The sequence below is a fragment of the Schistocerca cancellata genome, chromosome 8, assembly GCF_023864275.1.
Source record: "Schistocerca cancellata isolate TAMUIC-IGC-003103 chromosome 8, iqSchCanc2.1, whole genome shotgun sequence".
Classification (NCBI taxonomy): domain Eukaryota; kingdom Metazoa; phylum Arthropoda; class Insecta; order Orthoptera; family Acrididae; genus Schistocerca; species Schistocerca cancellata.
The window spans coordinates 292,604,949-292,627,896 of NC_064633.1; the positions used below are offsets into that span (position 1 = coordinate 292,604,949).

A 22,948-nucleotide genomic window follows, 5' to 3' on the forward strand; every position below is an offset into this window, starting at 1 on the left:
CACGGCTGGCTGAGGCAGGCGGCAAGGCAAGCGTTTTGATGTGCCAGCTGCGTCTTCCAAGATCGACAACCTCATACTCTTAGCTGCTAAGACGTGGTGACATGCTACACCAGGAAATACGATGTTCAGGAAATAAATAAGAAACAACTGTTTTACAAGAAATTGCATACTAAATTTATTGGGCCTCTGTAGCTTCACTTTTCTTTTCATTACAAGATCGAAAATATCAGGTGTCAAAGTGTTCGCAGCGTTAATGCGGAGGATGGCCTTCGTTGTTGCATCCTGAAGAAATGATCGTTCCGTACTTTTTACTCTTTTCATTGCTGAGAAAAGCTGCTCACAACAATACGTAGATCCAAACAAGCACATGATCTGAGTGGCATTGTTGTGAAGCTTGGTAAATGTTTTTTGCTGTAATGAATGATACCATCATGACAAATCAAACGTGTTGAAGCACCTGTCTGTCAACAAAGTTGAATTTTGCTAATCAATAATCTCCAATTGAAGTGATGATGACAAGTCATCGGGGGAAACTGAAAAAGGAGTGCTGAACACCTTAAGTTCCATTTCCAAACTAGTGAGGTCTCGGAATCGTGTTTCAAACGACGTGATGAGCTGCTTTAACTTCGCTTGGTAATCGCCGAAAGTAGTACCTTCAGGTAGTTATAAAGAAGCAAGATGATTGAAGAACGTTAAATGTCCATTAGTCATATGCCTCTCAAATAAACGTAACTTTTGCATGAACGCTTTGATCTGGTCGTGCATGTCAAAGATTAGCTGCCCTTTGCCCCGCAATGACAGATTTAAATTATTCAGATGCATAGTTATGTCAGCTAGGAACGCCAGCTCTGATATCCATTTTATATCTTTCAGACAACGCATTTCTTCCCCTTTCATTTCGAGAAAAAGGGTTATTTCCTCACGAATGGCAAAGAAAACATCAAGAACTTTTCCCCGACTCAGCCAACGAACTGTACTGTGGTAAGGTATATCCCCATACTCCGCTTCCATATCTTTCAGGAATCCTTTGAATTGGCGATGATTCACACCGGCACAAAATTCACACACTTCACGACATCTTTCATTACGCCACCTAGCTCTATTGTTTCAGCGCACAGTGCCTCTTGGTGAATAAAACAATGAAGAGTCAAAATGTCTTTCCCGAATTCGTCCCTGAGTTTATTTTTCAAACGAGAAGCATAACCTTGGTGACACCCGATTATTTGTGGTGCACCGTCTGTCGCTACAGAATGGAGCTTATCCCACGGCAAATTCAAATTGTCCACTGATTCACAAACAACGTCAAAAATGTCACGTATTGGTGCGGTGTAATCGAGTGGTACCACATCCAAGAGTTCCTCAGTTACTTGCAGCTCCATGTCGACACCACACACGAAGACTGCAAGCTGAGAACAGTCAGATATGACGGTGCTTAAGTCAAGCGCTAGCGAAAATGCAACAAAGCTCTCCGCCTTTTTCCTGAGTTGTGTCTCTAAATCCGCTGCCATGTCCAGGATTCGACGAGATATTGTTTGCTTCGACAGGCAAACCCCTTGAATTGCCTGCACCTCCCTTGCACGATTTTACGAGTGGTCCCACCGAAAACGGCTTGCCACTCGCCGCAATGTTGTGAACGACCCTGCAGCTTGCTCGAATTGCAGATTCGGTAGTGTTTTCTCCGCTCTCATTCACCTGAAAATTATAAACGCATTATAGAACACGAACTATGTTACATGTTTTGATACCCTCCGTATTACGAAACCGTTTTTAAACTTACGTCCCCTGGTATGTAGTTTCTAAGCCTGGCTATCAGTTCTCTGCGTGCAACGCCTTCTACCTGATCGTAGTGCGCTGCGTGAAGACGTGTATAATGTCGTTGTATATTGTACCTCTTCGCAGAATTAAATACTTTATGACATACAAGACACTGCGGACGACCATCCCTCTCAATGAATAGAAAGGTTTCCTTCAATAGAGATACAGGGCTCCCGCGGCTAATCATTGCTGTCATTGAACACGGATTATTGCGTCAGTTGCGGATGCATGCGGCCAGGGGGCAGTGAGTTCGCTTTCCCCCTCCACGCGGGCTCCAAGCTGCCACAGTGAGCGCTCCGGAGCGCTCCGGCTCCCTGGAGCTCGGTTGGAACAGCCTGATTTACAGGGTTCGCCATCACCTGTGAGGGGAGATTGAATGTTCACCGTAAAGTGGCTTGTGGAGTATAGATGAACATGTACAGAACATCTTTCACATCTCTAACCAGTTTCAGGACGGTATGTTTCGAAATACGTACCAGAAATTAAAAGGACGTGCATGCCACAGAAACGAATATTCGTTTCCCCTTTCCACCAAAACCGTGCAGCGATATTCCTCTTTAATGAACGCCGCGATAAGACGGCCGCACTCGCCGACCACGCGCACAACGCTCGCGACTCGCCATTTCCAGGGGTGACCAGCCGTCACTGCTGGCGCCAAGCAGGAAACACAGCCATGTTCGTGATTTTTTTAAGGTGACTTCCAGTTCATCTCAGCAGCTACAATTTTGCATACGGACCTTTTGCACAGTTAAATACCAGTGCTAAAAAGAGCAATACATGTTTCGGCATGACAAGTCTGACCATTCCCTTGTTAGTGAATTGTCCTAGTTTTAAACAGAATACAGTCTGGTTTCATCTTTTGTGCCATTATACTAGCTCCATTACGTAAAAAATAACCGTTCTCAAATTCACACTGTTTTTAAGTACTATGCAAATATAATTCCGCCTTGTACTTTTTCTCATTTTATTGAGTCTCTCGCTTCATCAAGACCGGTTTCAGAACATTTTTTCACACCAGTGAATTATCATCTTTTTCCCTCGTACATTTTCATCCGTGTAAGTTTTCACTACCAATTGTGAAACGCACCCTATTCAATAAGAAATGCAATCTCTTAGTTGAGGTCCTAAGTGCCAGATTAGGATGAGATTTTCGAAGCAGTAAACGTTTTTCTGATGGCTCTGTGTGGGAAAGGAAATGCGACAAGCCTGAACGATCTGAGAAACAGGCAGTACATATTTTCATCATACAAAAATTAATACCAGAAAAGCCTCACTACCCCCACCGAAACTGCCGCATGACAACATTCACTGAGTACTTCAATAATGATAATTGAAACCAACAGGTGTATTGTAATCCAACGTCGTTTATTCAAAACTTGCTACTATTTTCGACGCCAGAAAAGCATCATCTGAGGATCCAAGCGTAATCTTCCGTCAGTGTACAAATCATCAAGACCGACGGAGTCTTCAAATGGAAACAGTACAACTTATTAAGCATGTTACGCCAGCATGTGCAGCCCAAAAAGTCGAGTGCAACGTCTGACCGTTGGTGGGTTTGTGACGGCTACATAATGGAATCCAGTTGACTTTGGCCCTACTGTACTCGACGTTGTTGGTTGGTCATGCTAGTGTAACATGATTGATAATTAGTACTGTTTCCATTTGAAGATTCCGTCGGTCTTTGTCACTGTGGTTCGTATGTTGATGGCAGATTACGCTTGTGGTCTGAAGATGACGTTTTGTGGCGCCGAAACTGTTAGCATGTTTTGAATAAACGACACTGGATTACAATACAACTGTTGGTTTCAATTGTCACTCATCAAGTACTTCATGCTGGGCGCCGTACCACTGTTTTCGATGGATTACCAGATATATTCACCGAGAGCTTGCTTTCTTTACTTCTGTAAAATATCTGGGAGTATGCGTGTGGAACGATTTGAAGTGGAATGATCATATAAAATTATTTGTTGGTAAGGCGGGTACCAGGTTGAGATTCATTGGGAGAGTCCTTAGAAAATGTAGTCCATCAACAAAGGAGGTGGCTTACAAAACACTCGTTCGACCTATACTTGAGTATGGCTCATCAGTGTGGGATCCGTACCAGATCGGGTTGACGGAGGAGATAGAGAAGATCCAAAGAAGAGCGGCGCGTTTCGTCACAGGGTTATTTGGTAACCGTGATAGCGTTACGGAGATGTTTAACAAACTCAAGTGGCAGACTCTGCAAGAGAGGCGCTCTGCATCGCGGTGTAGCTTGCTCGCCAGGTTTCGAGAGGGTGCGTTTCTGGATGAGGTATCGAATATATTGCTTCCCCCTACTTATACCTCCCGAGGAGATCACGAATGTAAAATTAGAGAGATTAGAGCGCGCACAGAGGCTTTCAGACAGTCGTTATTCCCGCGAACCATACGCGACTGGAACAGGAAAGGGAGGTAATGACAGTGGCACGTAAAGTGCCCTCCGCCACACACCCTTGGGTGGCTTGCGGAGTATAAATGTAGATGTAGATGTAGAATGGTTACCTGGTCAAATCACACTATGATCAACAAAAAGATCCTAACGAGTGGGGGTGGGAAACAACAAGGAGTGGTCTCTTGCAAGTGCCAACGACTTTGAACCCTACACCGTACTCCGGTCATTACTTGTAAATGCAAAAAAAGTGACTACTAACGCAACTGTGGATACAGCAAGGCCGGCTTTCATTATTCTGCAATATGCACATAAGGCAAAGGGCTGTATGAAAACGTCGAACCCTCTGAAGGCAGCACTGTCAAAAACGAAGAAAATACCAAAGAAAGAGGCAGATAACAGACTGAAGAAAGACACACGATGAGGAAGGTGTGTCTTATCTCCCAACAGATTTAGTAACTATTCACCTCTCCTTTAGATATGATCACAAGTTGTTGTTTTCTTACCACCCCTTTCGTTTTCCAGATGGAGGCGCCCAGAAGCTGATGATAGAACAACTCAAACCTGTGCCACGACCCACCGCATTTAAAGAACTTCAGCCAGGACAGCCTAAACAACAACGGAACATGTAATTTTTGCTCACATAATAATATAATATATAATCATATGTAATCTATATAAATAAACATGTTCAGTATTATATATCTCCGAAAGTTCTTCACCGGTTGCTTTGAAATTTTAGCGTAATGTTGCATTCGAATATGCGCATGTTTTTGTATACCTATTTTTAGTATACATAATATATAAATAAACGTGTTACCAAAAATTTCGAAAAGATTTTGACCGATTTACTTTAAATTTGTCACAATACACCAATGAACAATTGGGCGCCAGTGGGATATACGATGAAACGTTGTTAGCAAACAAGAGAGTTCTATTTATGGATTACAGGCTTATGATTAGAATACCATTATAGAATCCGAATATGCAATACCATCTAACAAGCTTCAAAGCCAGGGAGAGGGGAAGGAGAAAATGGAAACAGAAAGCACAGGGGAGAAGATGTACTAAGAGAGGAAGCAGGAGAAGATGGAGAGAGAGGGGGGAGAGAAGGTGGTCAGAGAAAGGAAGCAGGATGTGGTGGACAGAGAGACGGGTAGGAGGAGATCGACTGAAAGAGAAGAAGATGGACGGTGGAAAGGGGGGGGGGGAGATGGAAAAGAGACTGGGAGGAGGAGGTGGACAACGACAGGGAAGAGAAGATGAGTCAGACGTATATCCAGTTCTCATACGTATTAGAACGTATGATTCCTCTTTTCTTTCTTTTCCGTTTAAGTAGATTGAGCCGCAGCCACTTGTTGCCGGTAGAAGCTTGTATAACAATGTTTCAAGATGTTTGACTGGAATTTTAACTTTTTTGTAATCGTATTTATGCAATTTCGGACTTAATTAAATAACCTGAACAGTCTGCCATTTCTGAAAAAATTATCTGTACTTTTACATATACGATCTAAGTAGGGTATGTACAGAGAATTGGGAGAAATTCACACACAGCCCTTAATAATACATTAGTGGAAAATGTGGATTTTTGCGGATACAGTGGAATTACGTCAATTTTCAACTATCTCTTGAGCTCCAACGGTTTGAGGGAAAAAAACTTCATAGCAAAATTTGTATGAAATTTTATGTACAGTCGTGCTCAAAAGTATCCGAACGACCTGAACTGCATTTCGCCTGATTGGCATACAACCGGCATAACGCGGCTGTCTAGCAGGTCCTCTAACCGCTCCTTGGTACAGTCGTTTGACTATTGAAAATGGTTCCAACAAGTCACCACTAGAAAACACTGTTCTGTATCGCAGTAACTCGTGATGTAAAGTATTACCACGATGCTACAAATATCAGGGAACACCTTATCACAGATAACACTGTCCTTAAGGCTTGTAAGCTCACATTTATTACAATAAATGATATACCTGCAATGTTACCACACTCATTATTACGTCAGATACGTAATGCACGTAGTAAGTTCGTCGTATTCATGACTTCCTCTTCAAAGTAACATACAGTACTTATTATTTAACACAAAATGATATTAAAAATTTAAGTTATCCACGAGCGGCTAGTTGAGAATATGTATGAACTTCAAATGACACGACGAACCGTCTCGTTCTGCATATGGATTCAAACCCAGGTCAGGCAGACTAATTAAAGAATTCGTGACTGACGCAAACTAACAGTCATTCCTGATTAGGCATACAGAGAGTGATATACCTCGATTTTAGACAGTATCAGTTAGCAAATATCAACTTTAAATTACATAACACAAACATTTTTAATGGACGCGAATTTCTCCCCAGCATCTCTTGTCCCTGTTAACGAACTACGAGAGATGTTAAATATTGTTTCTTTGCAGGTAACTTACTTGACATGCCGTGAGGTAAAGCTTTGTGTTGGACAGGGATTCGAACCCAGAACCTAATCGGATTGACATCGAAACACAACCAACTGTGACATATCGGGTTTCCTTGCCAGTAGCTAGATGTTTTAACTGAAATGACGAGAATAAACATTAATTTTTTCCTTCCCAGGACTCCAACCCGGCACCTATCTCTGTTATATTCTAGAGAAAACGAACGTTAAATATGGGTTTGTTGCACCAGCAGCGACATGTGTGCATGTTTGAACTAGAAATAATATGACGAAGAGTTCAGTGCTCACCGGGAATAGAGCCCCACACATATCGTTGCTGACTACACACAAAGAGACGACAGCTACCGAATTTTTCTCCACCAGCAGCTCGGAATAACATCTTGAACTTATAGCGATCTCGCAAATAGTTCTGTGTCCCACTGGGAGTCAAAAACGTCAGATATCGTTAGTGTTGACAACGAATGAAAAAACATTAAAAACGAAAATTATTATCCACCAGCTGATAGGTGTTCTCATGCTAGAGCTTGATAATACATAATGAAATCTTTAGTGGTGGGCCAGGATTCGAACCCACTCACACGTAATATGTGGAGATGTCGAGGAATCTGCAGTTTTGAACAAACAACAAATTGTAGCCGAGCTGTATTGCCACGAAGGGATCAAATTCCGCGTTAAGGGCGGTCTGAGTTGTGTTCTCAGTTCAGAACCAATTTTATCGACATACAGAAGATCAGATAAAAGATGGAATAAGTGTCCTGTGACTCTCCATAACGTTTGTTTCGTCACTAGAAATAAATAACCAGTATAAGATAGGTTACTGGTGACGGAGTTTCTACATGTCGCCACTCCAGACTTTATTGTGGTTCAACCTAACGTCTACTTGGCAGCGAAGGAATCTCATCTTTAATGTGAAATTCAGACCACACTGCTATTATATCTTCTTCACTTGCTGTAGTCAGAAGAGAATGGAATCTTTCTCTCCCTATCTAAAATCATTGACAGAAGTATATAAGTAGGTATAAGAACCTACCATCAGTGCAACAGACCACCAAACCCTCTTTTCTGTGACTCATTTTTCTATTGTAACGCCGTTGCGCCACACTGGATGAGAATTCTGACACACAGGCTCCCTGTAGTAAATTGCAGCATGTTCAGTAAATTCATTTACTTGGTTGAGCGAATCACCATGAACTAGCTGCCTCGGCTACCCAGTGCATACATTCGACTCTATTTTGTAATCACCGAAATAAAATCACGTAACTGCCACCTACACAGAACTGCCAACAGTGTAGGATGCAGAAATTTAAATAGAAAGTGTTCCTTTCCACTTGAGCTATTCTATTGCGCTATCTGTTTGTAAAAAACGTCGTGCAGCGCAAAAGAAAAGCTGTAACTGTTTCTATCGTTGTCTGAAGTCTAGACCCGGCCATTTGCATTATCTCGCAGCGCTGTGGCTAGCAGCTCATAAGAGAAACCGATACGTAACATTTGATTTTTCTTAGTTAACAATCCGGTTACGTGTTGGGTTCGTATCTCCGTCACAGAACTTCACATCTTGCACTTCATCTTTAAATGCATTCACACATTGTTATTTCAGAATGGAGGTATATCAGACATTTTTCGTGGGTAGCTAACAGGGACGAAAGGGTCTTGATAGGGGTCCCGGTTTATTACAAAAATTGTCGTCTTTTATTTTCAAGTTTAGATTTGGTTACTGGTATTAGCAAAAATTTCGGTAATTCATGACTCTTCATGGCTAGTCATCAATATGATGTGATTAGATTAGATTAATTCTTGTTCCATAGATCATGAATTCGACATTTCGTAATGATGTGGAACGTGTCATTTTAAATGAAAGATTTCTTTACATATCATGATTCAATTTCTTTACAACAATCTTTTACACTCTCTCTCTCTCTCTCTCTCTCTCTCTCTCTCCCTCTCTCTCTCTCTCTCATTCTTTTTCATTTCTCTCTCTCCCTCTCCCTCTCTCTCTCTGTCACACACACACTTTTTTTTTTTATTTGTTTGTTGTGCTCGACTATCGGCGAGGCACGAAAACGCCTGTGAATGAGTTTCTTAGTTTTGAGTACACTTGCGAAAGAAATATAAAAACAACTATGAGAGTTACTGATATATGATGCTTAGTTTGCAGTCAATTCTGAGTATTTTTAGTAACTACGCTCCAGTCCCTAAACCTACTTACAGAAATGCGAATCAGTCGCATTACGTATTCCAGGCTGTAGCAGCTGCAAATTGGAGACACCAGCTATGGTCACTTTCCAGCCCGCTGTAGGATCACATCGGTTCGTCTTCTTCCTGCTGGTAGTGTAACTGAGATTTGGCAACAAGGCAACGTATGTTTGGGAACTCTGTGATCGACGAGTTACTTCCTTGTGTGCACGGAATTAAGCCTCAAAGTTCACTTGATTTTACCTGTCGTTTCCATTGAATAATCTCAATTATTATCGCTTGACGTGTAACAAAAGATTGTAAACTTACGGTTTTCAGCTCAGGAAAGTCGTTGCAGGTGGAAATCGCAACTAATCTTGTCCTTTAAATAGCGGTTTATGAGTTCTAGCCACTACTGGCCTCGTAAGAGGAAGCTCACACACATACCTGTTCGCCAGCTCTGTGGTAACATGCTGACCTGTGAAAAAGCGTCTGTTATGGTTCTCAGTTCCAGTCTCACTGACTTCAACGTTTCTACCCCTTCTGTGAAAGAGCTACAAGCAGTCAGATCAAACATCAATAAGGAAATCGCAAGAAAATACTTTCGGCTCATAGTGCAATAGTGAAAAACTTACAATGCTGCACAACAGGTAACGCCTCTTTCCGCTGCTGACAAGCAAATTTTGCGTTTCTAGAAATACATAACTATATTTGTGAAATGCCACATTTGCATACCTCTTGAGTATGACACAGCATACCAATTAAACACAGGCACAATCAGAATCTAAGTGAGTAGTGTTTTACTAATTCGTGTCGATAGAGGCATGCTTGTGTACAGCTACTCAGTTTTATTAAAACAGACTTTCGTCGTATAGTTATCGTGGGTAGTTTTATTTCATTTCTTATAATACAGTGCACAGTTTTCGTAAGGTTTCCTTTAGTGCTGTTGAAACAATAGTAAACATGAGAGCGAAATTAATCATCAACGATATATGCGAATTCTCTGATGTTATCTATAACAGTCTGACGCTGCACATGCATTTTATTGATTACATGCATGTAGAAAACTTATTCTGAGTTAAAGCTGTCAAACAATGTTTGAAGAAGAATAAAATGCCACTACCACACGACACCTAATGTAGAAAATACTTTTCTGACGTATTTGGGCACGATGCGCTCTCCCCATACATAATACAAAAGTTTCGAGATGCATCTGCTGCCTGTCTTTCTATTAAACCTGAAAAGAACAAAATGTCACAGAAGTTAGCCCTTTTTCCACATGCGACTATTTTGGGTTGAGAAGTGAAGGGAATTATGTTCAAAGTTCCATTAGATTAGTAACTTCAGCAGACAGCAGAATTGCGTTTTAAAAAAGTTTAGTAGTAAATGTATTCGATCTCGGGACATCCTATCTATGGTGCACGACACTTACCTTTACGATACTAGCTGACACATAGCAATAACAGCTACAGAGCTGAACAACAATACCTCCAGAACTTCTGCATACCACAGGGCTGCGAGATAATGCAAATGGCCGGGTCTAAACTTCTGACAATGAGATCAACAGTTACAGCTTTTTTTTGCGCTGCACGGCGTTTTTTTACAAACAGATAGCGCAATAGAATAGCTCAAGTGGAAAGGAACACTTTCTATTTAAATTTCTGCATCCTACACTGTTGGCAGTTCTGTGTAGGTGGCAGTTACGTGATTTTATTTCGGTGATTACAAAATAGAGTCGAATGTATGCACTGGGTAGCCGAAGCAGCTAGTTCATGGTGATTCGGTCAACCACGTAAATGAATTTACTGAACATGCTGCAATTTACTACAGGGAGCCTGTGTGTCAGAATTCTCATCCAGTGTGGCGCAATGTCATTACAATAGAAAAATGAGTCACAGAAAAGAGGGTTTGGTGGTCTGTTGCACTGATGGTAGGTTCTTATACCTACTTATATACTTCTGCCAATGATTTTAGATAGGGAGAGAAAGATTCCATTCTCTTCTGACTACAGCAAGTGAAGAAGATATAATAGCAGTGTGGTCTGAATTTCACATTAAAGATGAGATTCCTTCGCTGCCAAGTAGACGTTAGGTTGAACCACAATAAAGTCTGGAGTGGCGAGATGTAGACACTCCGTCACCAGTAACCTTTCTTATACTAGTTATTTATTTCTAGTGACGAAACAAACGTTATGTAGAGTCACAGGACACTTATTCCATCTTTTATCTGATCTTCTGTATGTCGATAAAATTGGTTCTGAACTGAGAACACAACTCAGACCGCCCTTAACGCGGAATTTGATCCCTTCGTGGCAATACAGCTCGGCTACAATTTGTTGTTTGTTCAAAACTGCAGATTCCTCGACATCTCCACATATTACGTGTGAGTGGGTTCGAATCCTGGCCCACCACTAAAGATTTCATTATGTATTATCAAGCTCTAGCATGAGAACACCTATCAGCTGGTGGATAATAATTTTCATTTTTAATGTTTCTTCATTCGTTGTCAACACTAACGATATCTGACGTTTTTGACTCCCAGTGGGACACAGAACTATTTGCGAGATCGCTGTAAGTTCAAGATGTTGTTTCGAGCTGCTGGTGGACAAGAATTCGGTAGCTGTCGTCTCTTTGTGTGTAGTCAACAACGATATGTGTGGGGCTCTATTCCCAGTGAGCACTGAACTCTTCGTCATATTATTTCTAGTTCAAACATGCACACATGTCGCTGCTGGTGCAACAAACCCATATTTAACGTTCGTTTTCTCTAGAATATAACAGAGATAGGTGCCGCGTTGGAGTTGGGGGTGGGGTGGTTTTGGGGGAAGAGACCAAACTGCGAGGTCATCTGTCTCACCGGATTAGGGAAGGACGGGGAAGGAAGTCGGCCGTGCCCTTTCAAAGGAACCATCCCGACATTTGCCTGGAATGATTTAGGGAAATCACGAAAAACCTAAATCAGGATGGCCGGACGCGGGATTGAACCGTCGTCCTCCCAAATGCGAGTCCAGTGTGCTAACCACTGCGCCAACTCGCTCGGTCGGGTTGGAGTCCTGGGAAGGAAAAAATTAATGTTTATTCTCGTCATTTCAGTTAAAACATCTAGCTACTGGCAAGGAAACCCGATATGTCACAGTTGGTTGTGTTTCGATGTCAATCCGATTAGGTTCTGGGTTCGAATCCCTTTCCAACACAAAGATTTAACTCACGGCATTTCAAGTAAGTTCCATGTGAAGAAGCAATATTTAACATCTCTCGTAGTTCGTCACCAGGGACAAGAGATGCTGGGGAGAAATTGGCGTCCATTAAAAATGTTTGTGTTATGTAATTTAAAGTCGATATTTGCTAACTGATACTGTCTAAAATCGAGGTATATCACTCTCTGTATGCCTAATCAGGAATGACTGTTAGTTTGCGTCAGTCACGAATTCTTTAATTAGTCTGCCTGACCTGGGTTTGAATCCATATGCAGAACGAGACGGTTCGTCGTGTCATTTGAAGTTCATACATATTCTCAACTAGCCGCTCGTGGATAACTTAAATTTTTAGTATCATTTTGTGTTAAATAATAAGTACTGTATGTTACTTTGAAGAGGAAGTCATGAATACGACGAACTTACTACGTGCATTACGTATCTGACGTAATAATGAGTGTGGTAACATTGCAGGTATATCATTTATTGTAATAAATGTGAGCTTACAAGCCTTAAGGACAGTGTTATCTGTGATGTGTTCCCTGATATTTGTAGCATCGTTGTATTACATTACAGCCGGCCGCGGTGGTCTCGCGGTTCTTAGCGCTCTGTCCGGAACCGCGCGACTGCTACGGTCGCAGGTTCGAATCCTGCCTCGGGCATGGATGTGTGTGATGTCCTTAGTTTAGTTAGGTTTAAGTAGTTCTAAGTTCTAGGGGACTGATGACCACAGATGTTAAGTCCCATAGTGCTCAGAGCTATTTGAACCATTTTTTATTACTTTACATCATGAGTTACTGCGATACAGAACAGTGTTTTCTAGTGGTGACTTGTTGGAACCATTTTAAATAGTCAAACGACTGTACCAAGGAGCGATTAGAGGACCTGCTAGACAGCTGCGTTATGCCGATTGCATGCGAATCATGCGAAATGCAAAATAGGGAGGTTATTTACGAAAAGCTTTTAGTTTCTGACTTTAAAACAAAGAACTATCAAATAATGAGATTTACCATTTTTTCATTTTGTCAACATTGCGTCACGAAATTTTGTTGGCAAACCTCAGATTCAGAAGCAACAGCCCACCAAACATGTAGAGTGGAAGAAATCAGAACAACGCTACAGCTTTCACGGTCAAAACATAATTTGACTGGAATATCTATTTTTATTGGTGGCCGATCGTGGAACGCAGAACCAGGCGCAGACGGCAGCAAGTCATCTGTTCTATATCAAAGCAGGAAACCTAGGGCGGAAATCGAATGTGTTCTCCTCCCCACCTCGAGGCCAGCAATAAATAACTGTCCCCTTTCTTATCCCACATATTAGCCGCTTACAGATGAGCGTGTAGCTAGTAGGCATGTAGACCACAGTGAAAATTCACGTTGCCGAAGTGTTCAAAAGACGCAATTGAAATATTCGAAACAAAATTTTGACCAGATCACTGAAATATGCACAAGCTAGCTAGCTACCCTGCACACTACGTAAAAAGAATTTTAGAAGAAATGGGTTAAACGTAATATACGTAAGGGCTGAACGTACTAACTTCATGCAGACGTTGAGGATTTACTTTAATGTTTTTATGATCAGTGTAAATTCCAGACATAATAAAATTTCTCCAAAACAGTGAACTGTAATATTATCATCGCCTGTTATACATTTGTGTTATGGATACTATCACATTAAAAGTATGTTTTATTTGCTATATTCGTGAGTTTGTTGTGAGCCGCATTACGTAAACAGAAAAATATCAGTACGAGACTGGTGGTAACAGATGTGGCACAAATCGTTCGCGTCTTAATCCTTTTGTTTCTAAATAAAGAAAAATGCTATCATATTAAAAAGGTCTGTGTCACATTATAACTCCTTCTTACTAGTATTTAAATAGTTGCCTGTGTTTCGCACAGTTTGACTACACTACCTGTCCCCTCCTCCCCCAATATTACGTGTTTTTCCAATCTCATATTCCTTCGCCCAGACACTTGCCTCGACGTAAAACGTTATCCAAGGATTTCAATGCGTCATGATCAATTATCAAGAATTAAAATTGTGTTTTAACTTTTCACATATCAACAGCACAGCACATACTTCGACATAAGCACTCGTATATAAATACAAACATATTTCCTCATTTGGGTATGTCACGTTTCACTCGTTTACTCGAGTTTTTGAACACTTAAGTACTATCTTCCATATCTATTGATATTGAAGCCCAAATTTATGTAGTAATATTATTTCCAAACCTTTTCAAAATATTTCTAAATGCATGGTGCTCAAAAACCGCAAAGAGTCTAAGAAATGACAAAATGAAGACTTTCACGACCGTGTGACACTGCTATTGGTAAATCTCTCGGGGTATAACGTCGTGGTCAGTGAAACTCTGTTGCGAACGTTTCGTCCAGAACTGCGCTGACATCTTCAGAGGCGTTGTTCCAGCCTTGTGTCTTGGCCGACTGGTCAGTCTGAAAATGTCCAGCGCAGTTATGAACGAAACGTTACGGAAAGAAGAGTTTCTTGTACCACGATCACATACCCCGAAAAGTTACCAGCAGCAATGTCTAAGAAACTCCTGGTAAATATTCGCTCAGAGACATAAGAAGTTCTGAAAAATTCCTAGGTGCGACCGCCGGTGTACGTACAACCTGGATTCTGGAGAAACGCGTCGATGTTAACGCCTTAGCGGAGGTATGCTTAGAAATATTTTGCAATAGTTGAAAGCAAGCGTAGAAACCGAACGTTACAGAGAAGCGGTAGTCTTCCTCAACTCAGGCATAGCTAGCCCCTTAACGTGCAGCGCACAGCTGCATAGATACGTTTTGAGCAACTTCTCCTGCCATGCTTCAGTAAACACACAGGAGGCTTGTTCTGCTTCGTAATTACTCATTACTACGTGCCTAAGACTTTAGCAACGCACTTGCGTCAAGTTACTGAAATACCGATACTGCTGGTATAATATTTCAAATGAACAGATCGAGGGCAACAAACTTCCGACATAAGCTGTAGCTAATAGCGCAGTACCGGGCGCCTCTATCTGCATAACAAGTTCCTCGCTTTCGCGTCATATCATGTATCAGAAAGCCTTTCGGAAGCAGTGCACAGTTGGTTCCGAACATATAGACATCTTTCTTTTTTATAGTATTGCAGATCAATGTTATTTCCATAAAATTTCTTCTTCCTTGGTAAGAGAGTCTTCCGTGTTATTTGAGGATTGGCATGCACAAAATGCCATCAAACAGTTTTTTTCCCTAACAAACATTTTGTTTGTGATTGCTTCTCTTTGCGTGGTAAGTTTAAAAAAATCGCTGCGTGTGGCGACTGGTTTGGTGGGCTTTCAGCGGATGTGAGACTGATTTTGATTTTCGAGGTAATCTGAACATATATTTAAATATTTACTAGGTATTTAAAGCATGTAGTCAGAGCAACTGAAAACCCGTAAAGGATTTACGTATAAAGTGGACCGGAGACGAGAACACAGACGCTTCACCTATTGAGACTCCTATATGAACAACGCCTGAAGGGGTCAACTAACATGGAAATCTGCAACTGGTATTTTAATCAATTTTGTAAAGAACATTCAAGTATTCAGTGTGCTAACATTGTTAACGAACTGTAAAAGCCTGTTTATAATTTTGGAATTCACAACGTAAGATACTATAATTTAGAAAGAGAAAGTGATATGTTTAAGTAATTCTGCGTAAGTATTATAAATATACAGGTTCATTCTTGAAAAGAAGAAAATAGCTATCAGCCAGTATTATTAACACCGTTTATTTACTCAGATAGAGCCGTTACCGGTTTAGAATTGACAGGTTCATCTTCACAGGGCTGTTCGCTTCTACATACATATTTGTTGAAGTTTACATGAGGTTTTGGCTCTTTTTTGCTCCTTGTGGTGAAAGATTCTTGAGACGGTGATACCCTACATTAAAAAATCATGTTAGAAACTACCTATCACTAATAACAATCGATCACAATATAAACAAATCTTAGAGGTTGACTTGGTGTACTTATACAGTATTTCAGTTACGTTAAAAATCCTGCGTTTTTTTTATTTCTTTTATTTTTTATTTTTTATTTTTTGCAATATTGTTTCCTATTGTTCATGAAGGTTGTATGAAGCACTTTCTCGATTTATATTCAGTATATATCCACATGGCATAAAGTAACTCACGCATGAACACACACACACACACACGAACAAACGCACAACAAAAACAATATCTATATTGATATTCAACAGTCAAATCCATTTACGTTTCAATGTCTGAGAGAGAGTTTCTTTGGCACTTTAGTATTTGTGATATCACCATCTTTGCAGCTGGCCGCGGTGGTCTAGCGATTCTAGGCGCGCAGTCCGGAACCGCGCGACTGCTACGGTCGCAGGTTCGAATCCTGCCTCGGGCATGGATATGTGTGATGTCCTTACAAAACTCAGAAATTAAATCTTTTTTCAAAATATACTAAATGTGATTGGAACACTGAAATCAAGATACATCACACCAGTGATCAATAATGCATAAATACAATCAAAACTACCTACTTTTAGATGGTACCTGAATAAGCTGAAAGAACCAGAGGTTGTTAAGAGTTTCAGAGCTTGCCGGAACAGGAGAAAGAAATACAACAGAAGACGAATAGGTAAGTTTTGGAAACAAAATAGTTACTGAATCAGACCATCAAACAAGCAGTAGAAATCCTTGGACAATGCACAAAAAATTGAATTCAACTGATGAAAGGAGGAAATATAAAAATGCAGCATATCAAGCGGATAAAAGGGAATACAGAAGTCTAAAAAATGACTGACAGGACGTCTCAAATGGCCATTTCGGAATATCTAGAGAAAACATTCATGGGCTTAGAAGGGGGCATTACCACGGTAATGATCGGTGCCGCCAATAGGAAAATAAGAAGATACCCTTGCAAAAAACAAGCAGCTGAATGAATGTTGAGAGCTCAGATGACATGCCAGTACTAATCTAAGAAGGAAAGCATTCGGTCGAAAGAATTTATAGAAGATCTACGCAAGGTAACTGAACTTGGAGAAATGGAAAGTGAAGTAAAAAAGCCCATATCGAAGATATGATACTGCAGGAAGAATTTCTCAAGTTTTTGGATTCAGAGCACGATAACTTCTCATTCTACGCAAATGTAAAATGTCTGACCCTTCCTAAAATCTTCGAAGGCAAGTCAGAGCGCATCCCGAAGTTTGAAGTTAGTAAGCTGCTTACCGACTTTGCGTTCAAGGTCAATATAACCAGCCACCTAAGACTTTAATGCTCGATTAGAAGGAAAAGCTCAACTGATTCATTTCAGGTATGATTTTATTCCCGCATTCGAAATGACACTCGGACTTCAGAAACAACAGCTAGGAACAAAAACCATCTCTTATTTTCCTACACTGTCAAAGCAATCGGACATCACACAGACTGCAGCCATTAAATACTCTTCTTTGATATCTGAATTGAAAATCCAATTCAAAACCAATTTCAAGATTTTAAGAAACGTACGTCCGCTTTTTTCTGAATTTGCTTAGCCGTTCTCAGCAGACACGAGTTTACAAGCGGGAGATTTGCAAATGGAATGTTGTGAAATGCAATGTGACAACAGGTAAGGAAGAAATTTATTCAGGTTTGTTTGGAAGAGTCCTATACAACATATGGACAAGAAGAAATATATTGTGTTTTACAAACGTGCTTTATTAGCGATTTCAATGTTTCGAAACACTTATGTGTGTGAACAGCCTTTTAGCCGGATGAATAGTGAGAACACAAATTACAGATGTTCATTTGGAAAACGCCATGCGTGTAGCAACAACTGCGGTCGACAATAATTACGAGTCAATTCAGTCAAATAAAGTCAGACGTCCCTCTAACATTGTGTTTCATTAGATTATCTAATAAATATGTTTTTCTCAGATTCTTTTCATTTTCTTCGAAAAATAAATTGATATATCCTTGCTTTTTTTTATTAACAAACTAAAATTTGGTTATGCGAACCGCGGACAAATCCGCTTTCCAAAATTTGGCCCACCTGCCGGCCTGGTAGGCCACTCTTGGTGAAAAGTGAATTAACAATCTTACAAGCGACCCACGTCGATAATGGCTGAAAGGTTGCAGGCTGAAATATCGGAATAAGAATTAATAATACCCCGTCGCACGCCGAAAAATTACGAAATATTCGATCTGCTGAAAAAGCTGCGAGAAACACAACACCGAGGTTCTTGAAACCGACATGAAAGAACTTTATGCGACGATGACATATTTGTGTGGAAGCTGTGACAATACACGTTGAACAACTGTTGCAAATGTAACAGCTTGTGCTACTAAATAAATACATTCCAAAAATATGTCTACTTAAAATTTTGTCTTCGCTAGCTGCCGTAAACTAAATTTGGAATTTTCTCATTTTCGCGTGAAACTTTAGACTTAGTCCTTTCCGCACCAGGTCCCCTTATCTTTAATTAATACATCTGCTGTTCTCAATAAGTCCTGGAAGTATAATATCATAGTCACGGAAACACCTAGTGTAATAAGTCAGAACGACACACACAATGTTCTGGCCACTGACCGTAACCTCAGATTGACACACAGAGTCATGGCAACCATCGACAGGCTAGACAGTACACAGATACGCAGCAGATAACATGCAGGAGTCGGCAGCACGCTTATCTTATTGTACGAGTATAAGGTAAACATCTATTTGGTTTGGAATCCAGCCCTTGTTTTACAACGTAAGTAATAACCGGGATGCGTTGGCTTCACTGGGGTCAAGTTAGATACTGTGCACACTGCGTGCGTCTACAAGGTGGGCTGTGAATGTGAAGAAGTACATATCACAGAAACCGACAGAGCAATAGCATCACGCATGAACACTGTATTCGGCTTGGATAGAACAACAAACGGGAGGTGGTCGAGTACTAAAGAGATTGCACCAATAAGAGATTTACGTATTTGCTAAATTGGCTAGAGTGTGAAGCGCTAAATCAGCGAATAGCGAGGCCACTGAAATATTAAAACACACTAACAGTACGAACAGAGGAGATGGCTATGCGCTTGTACCACCCAGCCACCCATCAGAGTCCGACAGGCCGCAATAACAACATGGGACACGACTGTTACCAGCCGCTGGGCGTCTGATGCCCTGCATGAATAAAATAGCGATCACTACTGCCTGCATCGGATTCGCCGAAGGCTGCCAAACAACGGCCGTAGTCAACGCAGCTCTACACTCACAAATTTTCTGTGTTAAAACGCATACCTGTTTGACCGCACAATCATACCAGCCATACAAACATTCTTTCTTTCTTTCTATCTTTTCCCTTCCGTTTGTCTTGTCTAGTACAGGATCCATTTTTTCAGTATTTGACAAATTTCATTTTATTGTTTACCTTCGTGGCCAGATGCCCTTCCTAACGCCACTGTCGTGAAAGTAAAGCGATTGCGCTGTCTATGAATCACAAACTTTTTCTGTATGCTATAGCATTTTAGCTGTTTGTGTATCGTGTTCGTGGCGGAATTTGGAGGCCAACCCAGCATTTGTCCAAGCAACCTTGGGATACTGCCTAAACACACACAGGTTGGTCGGGTGTAAGAGGTCACAATCGTTCAGGGGGTTTTTTCAGTCTCGGAGTCTTATTTTCTGCTCATGCTCAACATTTTTTTCTGCCAAAATATTATATTTTCATACCAGTCTTTATGAACAAACAGAAATTCATATATTAAATACTACATAAATAATTCTTGGCCTGTAAACTGATGAGCCTATGCAAGTAAAATGGCGGCCATAATACCTCTCCTCGACTTACGAAAGTACACGGTTCGCACGTAGGTCAGTAATCAAAAGTAAACATACGTACATCATCAGAATTAAAATTTCTATCGCGTGAACCTCGGAAATAAATTTCCCGTAGTGCATTTCAAAATGGCGATCAGTTGAAAATGTTAAGTACCTAAAATCTACCTATTTTATTGTATTTAAATATAAATAAATAACAAAATTAAGTAAAACTTACACTTTTTTAGGCTCACACCAAAATTACATGTGTTAAAAGTGTCTGTTTTGTTAAATCAAAAACTGTATCCAGTTTTACGAAGTAGTTTTTGTTGAATCATTCGACCAGTTTAAGAAATGTTGTCTCGAGAAATACGCATTTAAAGTTTTCAGTTAGATTTTTGTGTATGTAACTTTATGACTTTTCAACTTACCATTAATTCGTGGCCATACAGTAAAACTTCCTCTTCTTCAGTGCCTCATTTCCCAAAGTGCAAGTCACTCTGACCGTAATTCCAGCCTTGATGCTGCTCCGGAATGAACGCCAGTCCAAGAGCTGGAGGCGTTTCTCGTCCCTTTGCATACCAAATGAGCAAGCCGTCGTACCAATAACGACCCCCACGATATTCAATTTACACAGGGTGCCCTTAAATGACGCACGTCCGATTGTTAGCGATTTGGAGGACTTTAACATCCGAAAACAAGCGTTTTGGAGCATAAGTCCAAATTAATGAATTTTGCGCTTCATTGTTGTTCCGTGTGTAGGTTACGAGCATCTCTCCATGAAATTGTCATCAGTCCGATGTTTGTACATATCAGCGATAGTTTCAACAACAGCACTCCTCGGTGATGGCTTATGATCAAAAGTATTCAGTGTCCCGTTCATCTCAGCTTACTTCCATTTACACAAACTTTCAGAGCAGTAATAGTACTGCAGATGACCTCTGCGATGGAAGGAATGCAATCATTTTCACCTTTAGTAGCAGCTATGTCGCAACGAAAGTGAAAAACATCTCGTAAAGTGCCTGATATACAGAGATTTCCAATGTCCTTGAAGTCAGTGTGAGAAACAAACAGCTGGCCAGTTAACTGCGAGTCGTGATAGTTACGTTGCTTCGCTTCTGAAAGTGTCTATGCTCTCGGTCCACACTGGACGCTCTCGTAATTAATTGCGCCAGCCGCTGTGGCCGAGCGGTTCTAGACGCTTCAATCCGGAACCGCGCCGCTGCTACGGTCGCAGGTTCGAATCCTGCCTCGGGCATGGATGTGTGTGAAGTCCTTAGCTTAGTTAGGTTTAAGTAGTTCTAAGTTCTAGGGGACTGATGACCTCAGAAGTTGCGTCCCACAGTGCTCAGAGCCATTTGAATCATAATTTCTAACGATTACTCATGTTGCTGGTCACGCTCAGCTTGCTGGCGATCCTGCTCAGCCTGCTGGGCAAGAAACTTTTCCTCTTGCTGGTGATCTCGCTCAGCTTTTTGTGCAAGGAAATATTCCGCTAGCTGGTGATCTCGCTCAGCTTGCTGTGCGAAAAAGCTCTCAATTCTTTCGTCCTTTTCAGCTTGTTGCGCAAATTTTGACTGGTAATCCAGCACGCGCTCTAATATTGCCTGAAGTGAATACCCACCAGGCAGATTACCACTCTCTGGCTGCTGCTTTTCTGGGGGTGGTGCAATTTCTTTATCTACATCTCCTTCAGCACTGGTGGGCGGCGGCACCACTTCCTATGTCCCCACCCCCACATTTTCACATAGTTTATCCTCAAAGAGAGTACTTGTACTGCTTAACGCGTTTCTACATTTCCTGCACTAACTAATGGCTGTCCCTCAGTATCCATATTGCTCGGACGTTGACTTCGCAATTTAACCATATTCATAAATTACCTACTCGAACACAGGATCTATCAGTTTTGTAACTTGCACACAAAATAGGGTAATTTATGGCTGTCCCTCAGTATCCATATTGCTCGGACGTTGACTTCGCAATTTAACCATATTCATAAATTACCTACTCGAACACAGGATCTATCAGTTTTGTAACTTGCACACAAAATAGGGTAATTTATGGCTGTCTCTCAGTATCCATATTGCTCGGACGTTGACTTCTCAATTTAACCATATTCATAAATTACCTACTCGAACACAGGAGCTATCAGTTTTGCCACTTGCACACAAAATAGGGTAATTTATGTACAATACACTGCACACTAAAAATTACTATCTACACTCAATTTTGCCCTGTCATAAATACTTACTTCAAACTACGATCACCACTAGCGATATGAGATCACTTAACTGGAGTTATGCTTCTACGAACAGGACAACTACACTGTAGTCTTAGCTTGCGTAACAACTAATATATTGACAAATTGATATATATAAATTGATAAATAAAATATGTTGCTACTAAAAGTGCCCTGAAATACTTTTTACGGATTCTCTGCTGTGACTTTCTTTGGATCATTAATTTTCGACAAAACAAAATATATTATGTTCTTATTATTCTGGATCTGGCATTCTATAAAAGGAACATTGTTTCGTTACTGTAGCTCGCTATAAAGTTCAACGTATCTTTCTTTCTCTACAGTTACAGAAAAGATTACTGAATATTATATCGTTGTCAATACTGATGTCACAGTATGCAATGTTTGTTCAACATCAAAATTTTGCAGTGGATTTTTGTTAAAATTAAAACACCAATAAGTACCACGACTAACACGAGAACATGAGGCTATTATCAGAGATAAAATGTTTTTACTATAATTTTTGCCAGACCAGAACTACGCACAGCAAGATTTCTTTTATGTCATGAAGGTAAATTATCCTTTTCTACTGTATAATATAACATCATCCGCAGCCCGCGTCCACCTGTAAAACATCATAAAATCTGCTGCTCTGCCCTGCAATCCCGGAAGCTGAAAGAAATATTTTTAGTTCACTATTACCTATACGCGTCTTTGCGGTATGATTGGTTTCATTTAATGCAGTTTGAATGCGCCGCGGCAGCGGCTCGTTCGTTCGCAGCGCAGCTCTGCACCACGAATAATATTTAAATAGCTGAAAATGTCTTAAAAGGATGGGATAAAATACCAAGCAAGCTTATTACAAATCATAATGCAAGTTTTCACTAAGTAACTCTACTCAAAACATTTAGACAGATTA

General features: G+C 40.7%; 1 protein-coding gene across 1 annotated transcript in view; it reads left to right on the forward strand.

The window, feature by feature from the left end:
- Positions 1-22,948, forward strand: part of LOC126095530 (uncharacterized) — a 391,122-nt gene that overhangs the window by 57,470 nt on the left and 310,704 nt on the right. The window contains exon 2 of the mRNA XM_049910312.1: positions 4,751-4,853. The gene's annotated coding sequence lies outside the window, so the exon portion shown is untranslated. The remainder of the gene's footprint in view (positions 1-4,750; positions 4,854-22,948) is intronic.